General features: G+C 39.2%; 1 protein-coding gene across 4 annotated transcripts in view; it reads left to right on the top strand.

The window, feature by feature from the left end:
* The window catches only part of GIGYF2 (GRB10 interacting GYF protein 2), a 132,587-nt gene that overhangs the window by 5,588 nt on the left and 108,367 nt on the right, over positions 1 to 18,632 (top strand). The gene's annotated exons all lie outside the window — the stretch shown is intronic.

Raw genomic sequence — 18,632 nt, 5'->3', positions numbered from 1 at the left:
TACCATTAGCCAGCTGATTAGTATTTCACTGCCCAAATGTCAGATTCCTGGGGGGTGGGGGGTGGATTGGATTGGTCGAACTAGGCCCAGTTCTCCATCGTTGGTCCAGTTAGTATGGCTACAGGGCTGGGGTCTAGAAGTGCACGTGTAGTTAGCTGAAAGGTCCCACTCCTACGGGTGGGGGCAGGTCTCAGAGAAGGTGTCAGTGGTGGCAATACTAGGCAGATTCCCACAGAAGCTTCTAGATGTTTTTCCTTTTCCTAGTATTCTAGAAAAATTTCCTATATATGGCACTGCAGTTTTAATTTACATGTCCTGAAGAGTTAACATATATGCGTATTTTTTCGATGAATGAGGCCCAGAAGGTCTCACCAGCCATCCTTGGTGGAACTTCCTAGTGTGCTTTTTAAATGAAAGTTCTTGGTTGTAGATATTCAGAGGAGTGTGTGGGATAGCTAAAGGTTTGGCAAATGAACATGAGCAAATGAGAGGCTTAGTTTGTGGAAAAATGCACTGATTATTTATTTACCATGGATTATTTTTATAAATTTGATTTCTGCGTATTTTTGCAGTATTAAGCAACACTTGGGTATTAGGAAGCCATATAGAATTTGAAGGGTGGGACTTTACAGACTATATTCACATTATTAGAGGAGGTAGTAGTGGGAACTTCACCGCTAGGAAAGAATAAGTGAGATGATGTAAACTTTTTAATAACATGTTTTTGTATTAATCTAGAATTATTAGGTAATACTAAAACATTTTTTTAAATCGAGTATTTAGAGTGCTATTTATTTTTGTTTGTAGCATGTATGTATTTAGTGATACAATTAAATTGCTTAAGTAATTGTATTCTTAAATTTTGTTATATTAGTGTGGTTCTAGATTTTTGATTGAAAGCATGTTGTTAGGTGCCAATGAAACACTCCGATTCTGTGCCATCCTCACAGTTGTTATGCTTGAGCCCATTTCTGCAGCCACTGTGTCACTCCATCTCATTGAGGGTCTTCCTCTTTTTCACTGACCCTCTACCGAGTGTGATGTCCTTTTCCAGGGACTGGTCCCTCCTGCTAACATTTCCAAAGTACGTGAGACGAAGTCTTGCCATCCTTGCTTCTAAGGAGCATTCTGGCCTAGGAGTTACTAACGACAATTATTACAGAGTGATGATAGCTGCCAAATGCTGTCTTCCTGTGATACTTTTTTTCAGCCCAGGTTTCTTTAGCCAGCTGCAGCTGAATTCATTTTTTAGATAGAAGAACCCTTTTTCATATTGTATGTTTTCTTAAATCTGGGTGTTGAGGAAAGGCATATTCAGGGCTTTGTGAAGTTTAACAAGATCTGTGTAAAACTTCCACAGACTCTAAGGGTCCCTTTCTTTAAAGTATTGGCTGGTGGTGAGATTATCAGATATCTCAGATATCGTGGCAATGTTTACGGTATAGTATTTTTCCTGGAATAGTTTGCTAATTTTATTCTTAACCTTTTACCAAAAGGAGGGAAAGAGACATTTACACGTTGTTGAGAAGCAGTGGGAAGAATGATAGTAATAGTATTAGCCTTTCTTGTTGTAGTGATATTGCAGCTAACATATTCTTTGGGAACAAAAACAAAGCTCCTTTCATTCAGGTTGTCCTGGGGCTGGAGGAGGTCTTGGGAGCTCTGGTCTCTTCAGTGTTGGTCCTTTGGTTGCAGAGACTGAGGAGAAATTGGCAGAAGGTACTGTCTTGGTCCTCTCTGATTGGTAAATCATGGCTGAGGCCTTGAAGGGCTGGGCACGTCTGGGGGTGCTCATTAGGTTCAGTCACTTGGGAATGGAGGTGGTGCTGCTCAAACCCTGGCCAAGTGTCCTCTGTGTAACTGGGTATGAAACCATCCTGCGAGATCAGTGGGCCAGAGAGCCTTAATTCGAGTTCTGGAATCTGACACTGTTTAGCCTTTTACCATTGTTAATGGAGTTTCTGAGTGTGTTATGAGAACATATACTTTTCCCTAACAGAGGTCTTACTGTATTGCTTAATTGAGTGATGTAAAGGGGTGGGAGTTGGGTGTCGGTAGAACAAAGTTGGGAGATTGAGCAAAAAAAAAAGTGATTTCCCACAAAATGAATTCTTCTGAAAATTGTAAGGAAATGGAAAGAAACTGTAACCAAGCAGCGCTGAGCACTATATCAGTATGTAGTGAAAAGCTTGTGGGCTTTTAAGCAGAGAGATGTAGATTTAAATTTTCTGTCCCTTACTGCCTGTATCTTTAGACAAGTTACTTAAACTCCTGGAGCCTTATTTTCCTTACCCGTAAAATACATCCCATGGTCATTGTGGGAGTTAAAAATCTAAAATGCCTGCTATAATGCCTGGCACACAGTAATTAGGTCCTCAATGAATGGTCGGTCGCTTCTGTGATTGTATTACTATGTAAATAAGTACATTTTGGTTGTAAAATTTTATCTTTATAATTTTGAATAGAGAACGCCAGTGACTTCAGTTTGCATGTCCTTTTTTTTCCCTCCCATTTAATCCAGCAGATATTTGAATGCCCACTCCGTGCCAGGTGCTGATATTGCTGAGCAAAACACACATGGTCCTATCTTCACGGAGTTTACAGCCTAGTGGGAGAGGCAGTCAAAAATCATTTTAGTGAATTTCAAAATGTGAAAGGTCTCTGTGTCCTTAGAAAAGATACATGTAAAAAAGACTAAGTACTTTCTGAATAAATGTCATGTTTTGGATCTTGGCGTGCTTGATGTCAGTGATATTTTACGCCCCTTCATCTGCTTTCCAGAGTATGTATGCTTGTTGGTTTTAAGTTTATTTGTGTATTTTTATTTGTCAACATTTTGTTCCTAGTACCCCTTTACAAACATCTTCAAAATTATTGGGATGCCAAAGAGCTTTTGATTTTTCAATTTATCTGTATCTGTATTTGCCTTACTAGAAATTAAAATTTGGAAATTTAAAACTATATTTATTAATTCATTAAAAATAATAATAAATGCATTGTATGTTATAAATATATTTTTTATGGATAATATTTTCTAAAACATTTCTAAAAATATTTGTTGAGAGGAGTGACATTGTTTTACCCTTTCACAAATTGCTTTTATGTCTGGCTGGATTCTCATATCTGCTTCTGCTTTCAGTCTATTGCTGTTTATCACTTTGGTTGAAGTATATAAAGAAAATTCACCCCATAAAGATACGTAGTTGGAAAAGGGAGATGTATTTTAATGGCTTTTTAAAATAATTGCAGATATTCTTCTTTGATATTACACTAAAATTGGACAAGTATTTTTAAAGATTAGTTGCAATGTGAAATCTGAACTGTATCAGTAAACTTTTTGTACTGTTATATTAGAATCCATTGGTCTGTATTGGACATTAAATGGATCGTTTACATTATACAATATATATATTAAAAAAAATCACTTTCATTGATATCCACACCCAGCAGAAAAGTCTTTAAGTTTTGGAAAACTGTCAAGTTCATGGTGCTGAATAGTTTTCCAAAATTCAGATTTTTACTTGAAAGTTCAAGTTTTATAATTGGCGTCAAATTCTGTCAATTATTTTCTTTGGAGTGACAATGTCACTTTGTTCGTTTTTGAGAAAATGTCTGCTGAATACCCTAGTCTGGATAACCAGGTTTGTGTGCTAGTTTCTCTTTCAAGTCAAGAATGGCCCATGAAAGAAGCAGCTAGTTATCTAGAGCTCGTAACACAGTCACTGAAGTGCTTTCCTTGAGACAGTCATTGAACCTTGGTATGCAGCCGAAGCGCTTTATGTGTACTTCCCATTATACCACACAGAATATTGAAAAGATGTGTACTTGGGGATCAAGATGAATAAAATTAATAGCTTTTACTGCTTCATCAAGGACATTCTTGGTAACACTGACTTTTTCTTTTCCTCCTGTGAGGACGTGGCACGTGGTTGTGAAGAATACCGTGACTCCTAGTATAGTTTGGTGCCATTATCTTGAGCGATGCAGAGATGTCAGGAGTTTACTCATCATTGCTTTGCACGGTTAATGCAAGTGCCGACACAATGAGAGATGCAAATAATGTCTTAGTATTGTTATAAAAATAGCTTTGACATCATGGATTCCATGAAAGAGTTTTGGGGTCTGTGGACCATACTTTGAGAACGGGTGCTTTGAGGAGTGGAACAGTTTTCAGTATTTACATTTAATATATGTTACACTGATTAAGAAGATCAGAGCAAAACAAACACCTTTTTTTCCCTAAGTAATTATTTGAAATTGAAATTGGAATGAACACATCATTGAAGGTTCTTAGATATCAGTGAGGTTTTTTAGTGATGGGTAGTTTAAGGATCTGGATCCCTGGGGGTGCAGTGGTTAAGCGTTCGGCTGCTGACCAAAAAGTCAGCAGTTTGACTCCACCAGCCGCTTCTTGGAAATCCTATGGGGCAATTCTACTCAGTCCTGTAGGGTCGCCATGAGTTGGAATCGACTCGACAGCCGCGGAGTTTAGATATGGATTTCCTCATTAGTTGTGATTAATAATAATTCTGTAAAAATAATCTTACGCAGTAGAACTTTCTGCAGTGTTGGAAATGTTCTATAAATTTGCACTAATACTGTAGCCACTAGCCAGATGTGACTATTGAGTACTTGAAATGTGGCGAGTATGACTGAGGAACTGAGTTTTTAAATGTAAAAAGCCTTTACTTTTTTATTACAATTCAAATCCCTTCATTTTTATAATAGACTTTATGTTTTAGAACAGTTTTAGATTTACAGAAAAATTGAAGAGAGTTCCCATGTATATCACACCCAGTTTCCCTTATTGTTAACGTCTTACATTAATATGGTATAATTGTAATTAGTGAACCAGTATTGATAGTTATTGATAACTAAAGTCTATAGTTTATTCACATTTTCTTAGTTTTACCTAGTGTCTTTTTCTGTTCCAGGGTCCCATCCAGAATACCTTATTACATTTAGTTGTCATATCTCCTTTGGCTCCTCTTGGCTGTGACAGTTTCTCCGACTTCTGTTTTTCTTTATTATCTTGACAGTTTTGATGAGTACTGGTCAGGGATTTTGTAGAGTAGCCCCTTGTTGTAAAATGCCTGATGTTTTTCTCCTGATTAGACTGAGGCCATGGGCTTTGGGACGAAGACCACAGAGGTAAAGTGCCATTCTCATCACATCAGATCCAGAGCTCCTGTTATCAACATGACTTATCACTGAGTTACATGGCTGCGGTAGTGTTTGTCAGGTTTCTGCCCCTTGGAGGAATTGAATTTCAAATTTTAGTTAATTTCAATTAATTAACCTTATATAGGCGTGTGTGGCTAATGTCTGCTGCGTTGGACAGCACAGTTCTGGACAAAATTCCTCAGTTTTAAGTTTTATCCAAAACTTTAACATTTCTGTTTTGATACATTTTAAGAAAGGTGATTTAACAAAAAAGAAATATAAAATGTTACCCTTGGAATGTATTTGCTTTTTTGACGGGTGGGAGGCCGTCTACTTTATTAGTCTTTTTTTTTAATTAACTTTTTTGAGAGGAAAATCTATGGGGCAGTTCTACTCTGTCCTGTAGGGTTGCTGTGAGTCGAAATTGACTCGATGACGATGTGTTTGGTTTTGTTTAGTTTTTTTTTGGAGGTATTATTTACATTCAATAAAATTCCTTCATTTTAAGTACACTCATATTAAGTGTATATTTTGATGAGTTTTGCCAGTTGTATACACTTGTGTAACCATCACCACAATCAACATGTATAACATTTTTATCATCGCCTCCCTCCGATCTAATTTCTGTGACTCTAGATTAATTTTGCCTCTTCTAGAATTTCATATAAATGGAATCATACAGTATGTATTCTTTTTTTAAGTCTGACTCCTTTTGCTCAGCATAGTATTTGTGATTCATCCATGTTGTTGCACGTATTAGTCGCTTGTTTGTATTTTAGCGCTGAGTATATTCCAGGATACAACTATTACAGTATTAGTTTATCCACTCATCTGTGGATAAACGTTTAGTTGTTCTTGGTTTTGGGCAGTTAGGAATAAACTGACCTTAGTCTCATGGCATGGGTAGTCATCAGGATTGTACTCTTCACAACACTCTGCAAATTAGGAATTTAAGTTCCTTCTAGGATAAGGAGAAAGACCAGCAGAGCATCTCTATTTTTAAAAAGATATGCCATAAAATGGATAATTCACATAGAAGTAAACAGTGTTTTGCAAGATTTCACGTATAATATGTGGGCCAGGTAGACGACAATTCTTCAGACTTTTGTTGCTTTTGACCAAAAACACTTCTTTTTTAGTACTTTAGGTTAAATGTTTAGTAATAAAGTAAATAAGTGAAGGCTAATTTTGCTGCATGAAATTTTGTCATCTTGTTCGCGCACAAGAGTATCATTATATGAATGTTAAGACAGAGAACATAGAAATGAGGACATTGTATTAATGAGGTGGGATTAATAATTTTCTTTCTGTTTTCATAATTTATAGGAATATTCTTGAATCACCTTTATAATGAAATGTATTTTTTTTCCTCCTTTTTTTTTTTTTTTTTTTTTTAATTGTACTTCAGGTGAAGGCTTACAGAACAAATAGTTCCTCATGGAACAGTAGTACACATATGGTTTTATGACATTGGTTAACAACCCCACAACATGTCAACCCTCTAAATTCTCAACCTTTTTTTTTTTTGGTGAAAATATACATAGCCAAAGATACACCATTTCAAAAATTTCTACACGCACAGTTCAGTGACATCGACTACGCTCTTCCAATTGTGCTGCTATTCTCACTTTAGATGAAGGCTTGCAGAACAAAATAGTTTCTCATTTAACAGTTAGTACACATGTTGCCCTATGGCAATGGTTAACAACCTCACAACGCATCAACACTGTCTTTATTCAACCTTGCGTTCCCTATCACCAGCTTTCCTGTCCCCTTCTGCCTCCTGGCCCTTGTCCCTGGACTGCTGTGCATCATTAGTCCCATTTGGTTTTATGGGGCTGACCACTCTAGTGAAATGTATTTTAATCACCACAAAAAGTATACAGCTGGCTGGTTTGAAATACTTTTACAACCTCAACATAAATGTGGTAGAAATTAAATATTTTTTTGAACATTAGCTCAGTTTAGAAAACAACTTTATGGTACAAAAATAAAAGGAAACTCTTCTGTCAGTTATAGCAGAAGACGCTTCTTCCTTCTGTACCCGTCTTATCTGACAAATAATATCAGATCTCAACTAAACATGCGAACACTTTATTTTTTTTTATTGTACTTTAGATGAAGGTTTACAGAACAGACTAGCTTCTCATTAAACAGTTGGTACACACATTGTTTTGTGACATTGGTTACCAACCCCATGACTTGTCAACACTCTCCTCTCGACCTTGGGTTCCCTATTACCATCTTTCCTGTCCTCTCCTGCCTTCTAGTCCCTGCTCCTGGGCTGGTGTACCCCTTCAGTCTCATTTCGTTTGATATGCCTGTCTGATCTTTGGCTGAAGGGTGAACCTCAGAAGTGACTTCATTACTGAGCTAAAACGGTGTCTGGGGGCCATTCTTTGGGGTTTCTCCAGTCTCTGTCAGGCCAGTAAGTCTGGTCTTTTTTTGTTAGAATTTTTTCTACATTTTTCTCCAGCTCTGTCCTGGACCCTCTATTGTGATCCCTGTCAGAGCAGTCAGTGGTGTTAGCTAGGCACCATCTAGTTATGCTGGACTTAGTCTGGTGGAGGCTGTGGTAGTTGTGGTCCATTAGTCCTTTGGGATAATCTTTCCCATATGTCTTTGTCCCTTGCTGCTAACGGGTTGAGACCAGTGCAGTATCTTAGATGGCCAACATGCGAACATTTTTGAGTAATTTTTAAAATAACTTCCCATGGTGGCCATTTTTCTAATACCTGTCACCGTTAATTAATTTTACCTATTCTTGAACATCCTCTAAAAGGAATCGTGCGTATGTATTCTTTTGTGTCTGACTTCTTTTGCTGAACGTGATGTTTGGTGAGATTCAGGCAGTGTTGTGAGTATAAGTAGTTAAGTTTTCTTTCTTTTTTTTTATTGCTGAGTAGCATTACATTGTATAATATGTTACAATTTGCTTATTCATTCACCTGTTGATGGAAATTTGGGCTAATGGACATAACTAGTCAGGTGTTAGTTTTTGGCAGTCATGAATAAAGTTACCATGACCATCTTGTCTTTTTGTAGAAATAGGCCCTTATTTCACTTGAGTATGTCTAACTGTGGACTGTGGGATCATACAAAAACCAGTTGCCATTGAGTCAACTCTGACTCATGGTGACCCGATGTGTGTTAGAGCAGAGCTGTGCCAAGAGACACACAATCAGAATCTGGCATAGTGGCCAATAGTTTGACTCTATAACTGTTCCCAGTACCGCTTCCCAGAAGCCATAACAGATGAGTTACCACCACTATGCCACTGACAATTCAAAACATGTATTACTTTGAAAACCTCTCTGATTCTTCCTTATACAGATTACCAGCTGCTGCAAATCTCAGTTTCCTGAATATGCAAAACTTAACCCAGAGAAGAAGCTATGACAAAATGTAGGATGGAGCCCAGCCAGTAGTATGCATAGTCTGCCCACAAGACTAACAGAGTGAACACCACTAACCACAATCTGCCCCCACTTTCCCTACCTCTGGTTTCCCAAAAGCAGGAAAAAAAGACCTATTCTCCTAGCACTCTTCACATATACTAAATCAGTGAATAGTTCTGTCTCCACTCCAGCTGTCAGCTATTTTTAACCTAGCCAGATCTGGATTAGGATAACAAAAGATTAATAACTTCATTAGTGCAAATTAGTTCAATCACTTCAGAAAACGATTTGGCAATATCTGTTAAACAGCTACGAAACCTTGGTGGTGTAGTGGTCAAGAGCTACGGCTGCTAACCAAAAGGTTGGCAGTTTGAATGCACCAGGCGCTCCTTGGAAACCCGATAGGGTCGCTATGAGTCGGAATTAACTCGACAGCAGTGGGTTTGGTTTTTTTTTGTTTTTTTTTACAGCTAAGGGGAGCCCTGGTGGCACAATGGTTAAGCGTTTGACTGCTAACCAAAAGGTTGGCAATTCGAATCCACTAGCTGCTCCTTGGAAACCCTAAGGGGCAGTTCTGCTCTCTCCTGTAGGGTCACTGTGAGTCTGAGTTGACTTGACGGCAACAGGTATTACAGCTAAGGAGTTCTTTGGTGGTGCAAACAGTTAATGTGCTTGGCTCCTAACTGAAAGATTGGGAGGTTCAAGTCCACCCAGAGGCACCTCGTAAGAAAGGCCTGGCCATCTACTTTTGAAAAATCAGCCATTGAAAACTGTTGATAGTGATTGCCTGAGCCCAAAAGTCATCTGGCCCCTGTACACTGTGCCAGGTTGTGAAAACTGGTAGACTAAGCTGAGAGGCCAGGGTCTACCTTTTCTTTGTTGCAAACCCAACAATAAGAAAGAGCTAGGTTGATTCCTTCTGTATCCAGTCTCTTGAAATTGTACTCACATGCACACAGAGTGATAGATGAGGCTTTACAATTTATAATCTGCTGTATCCCAAAGAAACGTTGGATAGTTAAAGAGGAGGAAGCCAGGAAAATTATAGAAAAATATACAGAGAAATAGGAAAATAATTTTACCCTGATTCCTATCAGAGAGAAAGCAGTGGATAATGAGGGCTAAATTTAGCTCAGAGCTTTTTAGAAGTTGATGAGAAGGCCAGATTATATAGCATTCATTGTCAAGTATAAGGAAGCAGTTTATCGAAGAAGACGGACTTCTGGTATCAGTTGCATAAGGAATGTATTATTTGAATTCACTTGTAAGGAATTTTGAGTAATGGATAATGTCTGACATAGTGATTATGCTGAACATGCAGAAATATTCTCTTAGCTATTTTTAAGTCAACTCTTTTTAAAATTTGAGGATAGATGTTTGTTTGAGGTCCTTATCCCTGGAATTAGAGTAGCCAATGGAGAGAAAAGGCCAGAGGCAGGAGGTAGGAGCCTTATCATCTCTGTCACAGTTGCTTTCAGCGTGAGAAAGAGATGCTAATATAGGGCAGTCTCCAAACTAACAGAAGATCTTGTCCATGTTCGCTCAGAAGCACTTGATGTCCATGCCTCTTTGGACTCTTTCCTCAAAGCTTTGAGTGCTCCTATCCTTCAGAGATGGCTAGGCCTGGTTCTTTCAGAATTCTTGGGGCCTGCTAATTCACTGTGTCACATATTCCTTCTATCTTCTGTCATCCGGAATGAAAGTCTGTCTGATTATTCATTCTTTGTGGGCTAATGTCCATACCACTCTGAGTTCCTTCTCCCCTTAACTCAGTCTCTCCTGGTTTCATTCTTTTCCAGACCTTTCTGCGGAGTTCTCTGAAATGTCATTTTTGTGTTAAATCTCCACATTGTAAACCATTAAAGGGATTGTTTTTTTTTTGGCTGTCTTAAGGTAACTGAAGCCATCTTCCTGCAATAACTTTACTTTTCCTTTAACCCTCTGAGGTCGATAGTAGATTTTCCTGCGTATTGGTAGGTACGTCAGGAGACAGAATCTAGAGCTTCATCCTCTTCCATTCGTGTACCTCCTTCTGTTCCTTCACTAGGGTGAGCTCTCAGCTTGGTTTGCTCCTGTTGTTTCTCTGTAATTGTTAATACTTGCCACTTTCACATAAACATTTTTTAGTTTAGATGTTAGATTATATATGGTCACTTTAGATATTACTCCTCAGTCTTTGCACAGAACCCCCCTTTCCTTTGAGGTTCATGTTGTCTGACAATATAACTTCGTTTCTCATAACCAGGAGATACAGACCTAGTGGTCTTATTTTTTAATTCATTGAAAAAGTTTGTACCAGAACCTCAATTTTCTCTACTTCACACTCTATTGTTATCTTGGGGTAACTTCAGAGTCCTTGTAGATGACCCCTGTCCAAACACTTCCTGGCTCCTGGTTCCTTGACTTTTACCTCCATCTCTAATTCTTTCAGTGCTTTCATTTTTATTCCTACTACACCTGCTTAAGGGAGCCTTGGTAGCAGTTCAGAGCCACCAGTTGCTCCTTGGAAACCCTATGGGGCAATTCTGCTCTGTCCTGTAGGGTCACTATGAGTCAAAATTGATTCGATGGCAGCGGGTTTGGGAGCTCTTGTGGTGCTGTGACTGAAAAGCTTGGCTGCTAACCAAAAGGTCGGCAGTTCGAATCCACCAGCCGCTCCTTGGAAACCCGATGGGGCGGTTCTTCTCTGTCCTGTAGGGTCACTGTGAGTTGGAATTGACTCGACAGCAACTGGTTTGTGGGTTTCTACCTGCTTCTTGGTGCTACTAACGTCTTGAATTTGTCAACCCTCTCCTGTTTTCACTTCCTTTCCCAAAGTACCTAAATCACACTTAGACCAGCACCCTCCACTTCTTTGTTCTCTAATTATTGCTCCATTTGCTGGGCGGATGAAACTCTAACCTTGGTTCAGTCCTGTTTTCAACTCTCTGCCCTATACCCAGGCTACTAAGTTGGAGAAAGAATCCCACAACCATGCAGATGAGTGCCATTAGAGAAACATATCTATTTTGATTGGCCCTTTAGAACTACTGTAGCCAAATGCAAAGGTGTGTCTTGGATTGGATCTAGGAACAGAAAAAGGACATTGTTGGAAAAACTGCTGAAATCTGAATCAGAAGTCTGGAGTTTAATTAATAGTGATGTGTGAATGTTTTGGTACAATGGTTAAGAAACGAGTGGTTTCTTAGTTTTGACAGCTGTATCTTGGTAATGTAAGATGTTAACATTAGGGGATACTGAGGGGCGTATGGGAACTTACTGTACTATCTTGACAACTTGTCTGTAAATCTAAAACTATTCTTAAAGTTTATGAAACAAAACACTATTGTAGTCCACTGCAGCTGTCAGTTTCTGCAGTCCCCTCAAACCCTTACCTGATCATTTCCTCTGTCATTTGACTACTTTGCTTACAAACTGAGGCCATCAGCTTCCTCTTCCACTCACAGTACTCCCCCCACTTCCCCAGTAAAATACAGCAGTAAGCTTGGAAACATCCTAAGTCATTTGAATCTACTTTTCTCTTGTCACAACTGGATAGGAATAAAGTTTGTTTTTCTTTTTGTTCTCTGAAACCCCCATCCTTCAGGGACTTCACTTCCATTATTATGTCTTAATTGAACTGTTTCTTCACCTTTTGATTTTCTAGTACTTTTTCATAGAATATTTTCATCTAAAGTAAAAAATGAAAATTTTCTTCCTACTCTGCTTATTTCTCTTCACCCTGTCACAACTAAGATTCTTGCAAGAGTTGACAGCGCTTGTGATCTTCCTTTCCTCACCTTCCATTCACTCCTGTCCCGTGGAAATCTGGCTTTGTCCCCCACCGCACTCCTGTAACTGCACTCATCAAGATGACCAGTGGCTTCGCTGCTGAATCCAATGGACACTTTTCAGTCTTTCTCTATGTTTTTAACCTCAGTATTTGAAATTTTTGAATACCCCTTCATTTTTTTACAGATATTTTACTACAGCTATCTTTGCTGTATATACAAATTACAAACTTATTAGAAAAAGAATTACGCATAATTCCACCATCCAGAAGTAAATATTAACATTTTGGGGCATATTTATATGTACACCCACTAACAATGTATTTTAAAATCTGTTCATATTCTCTGTATTCCGTAACCTGCCACTTAATATATTGTTGACATTTTTTCACGTCAGTAAATACAGTTACATCATCACTTCTCTTCCTCACTGTTTAGATTTAGCAGTGTTTTAATTTGATAAAGTTTCACTAAAACCAATCAACTGGCCTATTTGTTGGTATTTGTTTTGTTGTTAGTAGCATCAATAGAATTTTACTAGTTTAAAATTTACTTAAAGATATATGTGACAAAACATTCAGAAGTACAAGAGAGTAACGGTGAAAACGAGTCTTTCCACTCCATACTCCAGTCCCTCTCTCTACAGGGCTATCATTATATTTCTTGTGTATTTGTCCACAGAGTTTCTCTGCCCTTAAGATCATTTGAACATAAGTGTTTTTTGGAAATTTTCTCTATAATTAAGATCATATGTAGCTTAATGTAACATATAATTGGGTGAATTTCTCCATGTAAATTGTCCACCAGGATAAGCTCAAGATCAGTCCCAGGTATGGCGCCCCGTCCTGACCTCTGCAGTCCTCCCCTGTTGGCTTGTTGTGTTAGGCAGCAGCAGATGTGAGCTGCTTACAGCACTTGGCCTTCAGGAGGCACTTCCCTGCTCTGGGACTTGATTTCTTGATCCCTCTATCACTACCTTTGTCAGCCTTCCCTGGCCTTCATCCCCTGGGCCTCACGCTCTACTGTTAAGAGCTCTGGGTTTCTTCAGTACAGTGCCCCTGTATATCCCTAGGGCTCAGCAGGGGCTGGCACTTAGGAGGCATTAGATAAATGTTTTTTGTTTTTGACTTGAGTACTGATGTGTTTTTGCAATGTAAATATCTTCCTTGTTTTAGCTTCTGTGAAGATGTCTCCCCTTTGAAAGAAACAGAAATGCCATTGGACATTTAAAAGCTCAGGGAAATGAAAGGCATCAAACCTCTTATTTTTGGAAGCTGATTTGTTCATGTGGTTTAGAACTCTGGTTGCTTCAGCAAGAATTTTTCTTGATCAGTTGTTTTCTTTTTAAACCTTTAGCATTTTCTTGTAGTCTAGGTCTGAACTTCATTTAACATATGCATGTAACCACAGTTACTATTCAATGAGTAAAAAAAAAAAAAAGCTTAAAATGGAGGCCTTGTCTTTCAAAAACTTAATGTCTAGTTGGTGTCAAGGTATGTATATATATAATACATAAAAACAAACCCATTGTCTACGAGTAAATGCTGACTCATAGCAACCCTATAGAACAGAGTAGAACTGCACTGTAGAGTTTCCAGGGAGCGGCTGGTGGATTGGAACTGCTGACCTTTTGGTTAGCAGCCAGGCTTTTAATCACTGCGCCACCAGTGCGCCTGTATCTCTTCACATACTCCATGAGTAAATGCGCAGTCTGTTATATTGACTCACCGTGGGTTAAATTTACTTCAAATAAGTTTTCTCTAAAGAAATCATATTTTATCATACATTGTTTTATGCCAACACTGTGGTTTTGGATATCTGTCCAGTAGGAATAAAAGCATGAGTATAGAAGGTTGTTAATTGAGTATAAAAAGTTGTTTATTATAGCATTGTTCATAGTGGCAAAAGACTGAAAGTTACTCGTTTCTCTGAATCATACAACTTTTTTTTTTTTTTAGTTGTACTTCAGGTGAAGGCTTACAGAACAAATAGTTTCTCATGAAACAGTAGTACACATATTGTTTTATGATATTGGTTAACAACCCCACAACATGTCAACCCTCTCCCTTCTCGACCTCTTTTTTTTTTTTTTTTGGTGAGAATATACATAGCCGAAGATACACCATTTCAAAAATTTCTGCATGCACAGTTCAGTGACATAGACTACGTTCTTCCAGTTGTGCTGCTATTCTCACTTTAGATGAAGGCTTACAGAACAAAATAGTTTCTCATTTAACGTTAGTACACATGTTGCCCTATGACAATGGTTATCAACCTTGGGTTGCCTATCACCAGCTTTCCTGCCCCATTCTGCCTTCTGGCCCTTGTCCCCGGACTGCTGTGCCTCATTAGTCCCATTTGGTTTTATGGGGCTGTCCACTCCCCGGCTGAACGGTGAACCTCGGAAATGACTTCACCACTGAGCTAAAAGGGTGTCTGGGGGCCATACTCTCGGGGTTTCTCCAGTCTCGTTTAGGCCAGTAAATCTGGTCTTTTTTTTGTGAGTTAGAATTTTGTTCTACATCCTTCTCCAGCTGTGTCCAGAACCCTCTGTTGTGATCCTGGTCAGCGCAGTCAGTGGTGGTAGCTGGGCACCATCTAGCTGTACTGGACTCAGTCTGGTGGAGGCCTTGGTAGCTGTGGTCCAGGAGTCCTTCGGACTAATCTTTTCCTTGTATCCTGTTCTCTTCATTCTCCCTTGCTCCCGAAGGGATGAGACCAGTGGAGTATCTTAGATGGCTGCTCACAGGCTTTTAAGACCCCAGACGCTAGTCACCAAGGTAGAATGTAGAACATAGTCTTTATAAACTGTGTTACGCCAGTTGAGCTAGATGTTTCCCGAGACCATGATCCCCGCAGCCCTCCAGCCAGCAGTTTAGTCCCTCAGGGAGTTTGGAAGTGTCTGTGGAGCTTCCATGATCTTCCCTTGTACAAGTTGTGCTAGTTTCCCCTGTATTGTGTGCTGTCTCACCCTTCACCCAAGATACCACTTATCTGTTGCCGATTTAGTATTTCCCCCCGACTCCTCCCATCCCTGGTGACCAACAAAGATTGTTACATTTTGTGTGTGAACTTTTTCATGGGTTTTTACAGTAGAGGTCTCATACAGTATTTGTCCTTTTGTGATTGGCCTATTTCACTCAGCATAATGTCCTCCAGTTTCATCCATGTTATGAGATGCTTCACAGTGAATCATACAACTTTTAAAAACCGTGAATTCTATGTCTATTTACTAGAGGTTTGTCCATGCAAATATATTGAGAAATATAAATTTCAGAATAGAATATATAGTATGATACTAGTTTTATAAAAACAAATAAAAATAACTCATTTCCCCTTCCCACCATATATATGTGAATATATGTTTGTCTGAATGTGAAGAGAGGTATGAAAGGATACGCTTTAGGCTGTTGACATTTTCTTTAAAAAATTTATTTCGTTGTTGTTGAGAATATGCACAGCAAAACCGCTACACCAATTCTTCAGTTTCTGCGTGTACAATTCAGTGACATTGCTTACAATCTTTGAGTTGCACAGCCATTCTCACTCTCCTTCTTTTCTGAGTTGTTCCTCCCCATCAGCATAAACTCCCCTGCCTCCTAAGGTTCCTATCTAATCTTTCAAGTTACTATTTTCTGTTTGATCCCACATAGTTTTTAAAAGAGCATGATATGCTCAAGGCACACATTTTTCACTATTTAGCTAGACTAGCTAGATAACTGTTTGGCTTTAGGAAGATTTGAGGGATTACTTTTGGTTTAAGGTTTAAAGATTATGTCAGGACAATAATTTTTGGAGTTCATCTAGCCTGCATGGCTTTAGAAAGTCTGAAGTCCGTGAGAACTTGAGGCTATTAACATTTTTATCTTAGGATGGGAATGGAGGGAAGATGAGAGCGTTTTTTCTTAACTTATTGGAAGTTAATGTGATGAGTTTTGTTTTAAGCTACAATGAACATGATGACAGTAGTTCTTGCAGGGACAAAAGCTAGAGTCAGTGAATTTAAGTTTAGGTGAAAGGTTAAACCAAAAACTAAACCCGTTGCTATCCAGTTGATTCTGACTCTCATCAACCCTGTAGGACAGAGTAGAGCTGTCCCATAGGGTTTCCTAGGCTGTAATCTTTACGGGAGCAGACTGCCACATCTTTCTACTGCAGAACAGTTGGTGGATTTGGACCATTTGGTTAGCAGCCACACGCTTAACCACTGCACCACCAGGACTCCGTGGTGAAAGGTTAGGGCTAGAAATAGCTAAATAGATGGTCTTCTCATTTTTCCTGACTCCTGCACTGTTTTCTGAGGCTTTGTTCCTGTCTCTCGAGCTTGTCTCTTTTTGCTTTCTCCTTTGAGATAGTTCTTACTCAGTTTTTGATTACAACTCTGGATTCACTTCCAGAGCTATATCTCTCTATCCTGACTCTTCCCTGGATTTCAAGGTCGATATTACTGATTTTTGGACGTCTTCTCAGGCATCTCGAGATCATTTCGTCCAAAATCATACCCTGTTCTTCCTCCCAAATCCATTTCTATTTCCTGCTTCCTTTCAAGCTTTATATACAGACTGAAAAAGTATCCCTCTCCCCCGTACTGATCCTGGAGATTCCATTCCAGTTCCGCACCCTCGTTGTAGATTTTCCTTTCCATATGGACATTATTTGCTCTGAATTGTGCTGTAAACACGAAAGTGTTACAGGGCGGTGCTCTTTTCTACCTTAGGGAATATACAGTAGGTATTTGAATTGATCCTTGGTTTTGTACACGCCATCCTAGGAGAGGGAGGTGGTCTTCTGGGGGAAGATTTTGGACTGAGCAGAACCACAGAAGAAAGACAATGCAGTGGACAGTAAAAAACTCTCATTTGGTAAAAGTATAGGCTATGGGCTTGGGAGGTGAAACAGTGAGAGATGGAGTTGGGAGGCACGGATTGTCAGATTCATGGGAACCTGACCATCCACAGTAGGCATTGCAGTTGGAGCATTTTGGAATTGACCCGATGGCAGCTCACAACAGCAAGGCTTTGACCAATGTAGTGCTTCAGGAAGATTGAGCTTGTTGGATATGAGTAGTTAGAGGCTGAGTCAGGGAAGCAAACTAGCAATTTTATTGTAATAGTCTAGGCATGAGTTAATGAGGACTTGGACTATAATACTGGGCATGGAACTAAAAGGAGCATGCTGGAGGAACCCTGAAGTAGGGCTTGACCAAATTTGAGATAGAATGACTGGATCTGAGGGTGGAGAAGAGGAAGTAGTTTCAGATGACTCTGGGCTTTGGAGCCTGGCAGACCAGTGAACTGGGAGAACAGCAGTTCCTTAATCAGTTGGTGATGAGATAGCTATCTAGGAGAACAGGCAGTTAGAAATGCTACTTCCGTCATGGGAGAAGAAAATCAGATCTCTAGTTTACAACCAGGGGCCATTTAGAAATTTGTGGGGGGAATCTTTTGTTGCTCTTGGTTGAATGATAGCCCACTGTCTGCATGCCTCCCTTGCCCCACAGCATTTACTGGGCAGTGTTCTACCCACAGTGTTATTAGAGAACACCATTATAGCTAAAACATGTCCAAAACAATATCTAAACAGTTTCTAGCTAAACCATGCGTACTCTGAGGGAAGGTAGAAAAGAGGAGAACATTTTGGAGAATGCTGACTTAATAGGAGGTAGGTGGAGATAGGAAAAAAAAATTGCCAGGATAGTTGCTGGTCATGGAGTAAAAAGGAGGGGATAGTTTCAAGAAAAGGCCATCTAGAAAGGCCACATAGCATGGCGGGAGCACAGCTTCCAGAGTCTGGTTCTCATCCTGCCTTGCTTTATAAACCCAGAGCCATTTTCCAATGGTCAAAAGCCCCTAGGGGTTTGTGTTGAAAATGTTTGGCTAGGAGGGGTTTAAGATGGTGACAAAGCCTTCTTTCTGCTCATTTCAGTACTTTACGGCACGTGTCCTTAGAAAAGACTATTCAAAAGTAAGGCACAGTTCCCATTCCAACTAATTTATAATTCAGCAGTGTAGTGTAAGCCAATCCCTCCAATACCTATAAATACATTAGAATGGGGCTTATTTAAGTTAGTTTGGAAAGAGCAATGTGGGGTGGTGGAATTCAGAATTAGAGATTACAGTATTTTGAGTGCTTAAGTTATATTTCTTCAGCAGTCATAACTCTTAGATTTCCTCCTTTAATTCATAAAGGAGAATGAGCAAAACACTATCCTTATAAATTTTTACTTGGTAATTAAATTGTTTGGATTATTACTGTTAGGTTCTTAAGGGCTCTACAGAAATTTTTTCATTGAAAAGTAATT

Source organism: Trichechus manatus, unplaced genomic scaffold (assembly GCF_000243295.1).
Source record: "Trichechus manatus latirostris isolate Lorelei unplaced genomic scaffold, TriManLat1.0 scaffold00249, whole genome shotgun sequence".
NCBI lineage: Eukaryota > Metazoa > Chordata > Mammalia > Sirenia > Trichechidae > Trichechus > Trichechus manatus.
The sequence above is the reverse complement of the archived record's forward strand: the minus strand, read 5'-3'. Positions and strand labels throughout refer to the sequence as shown.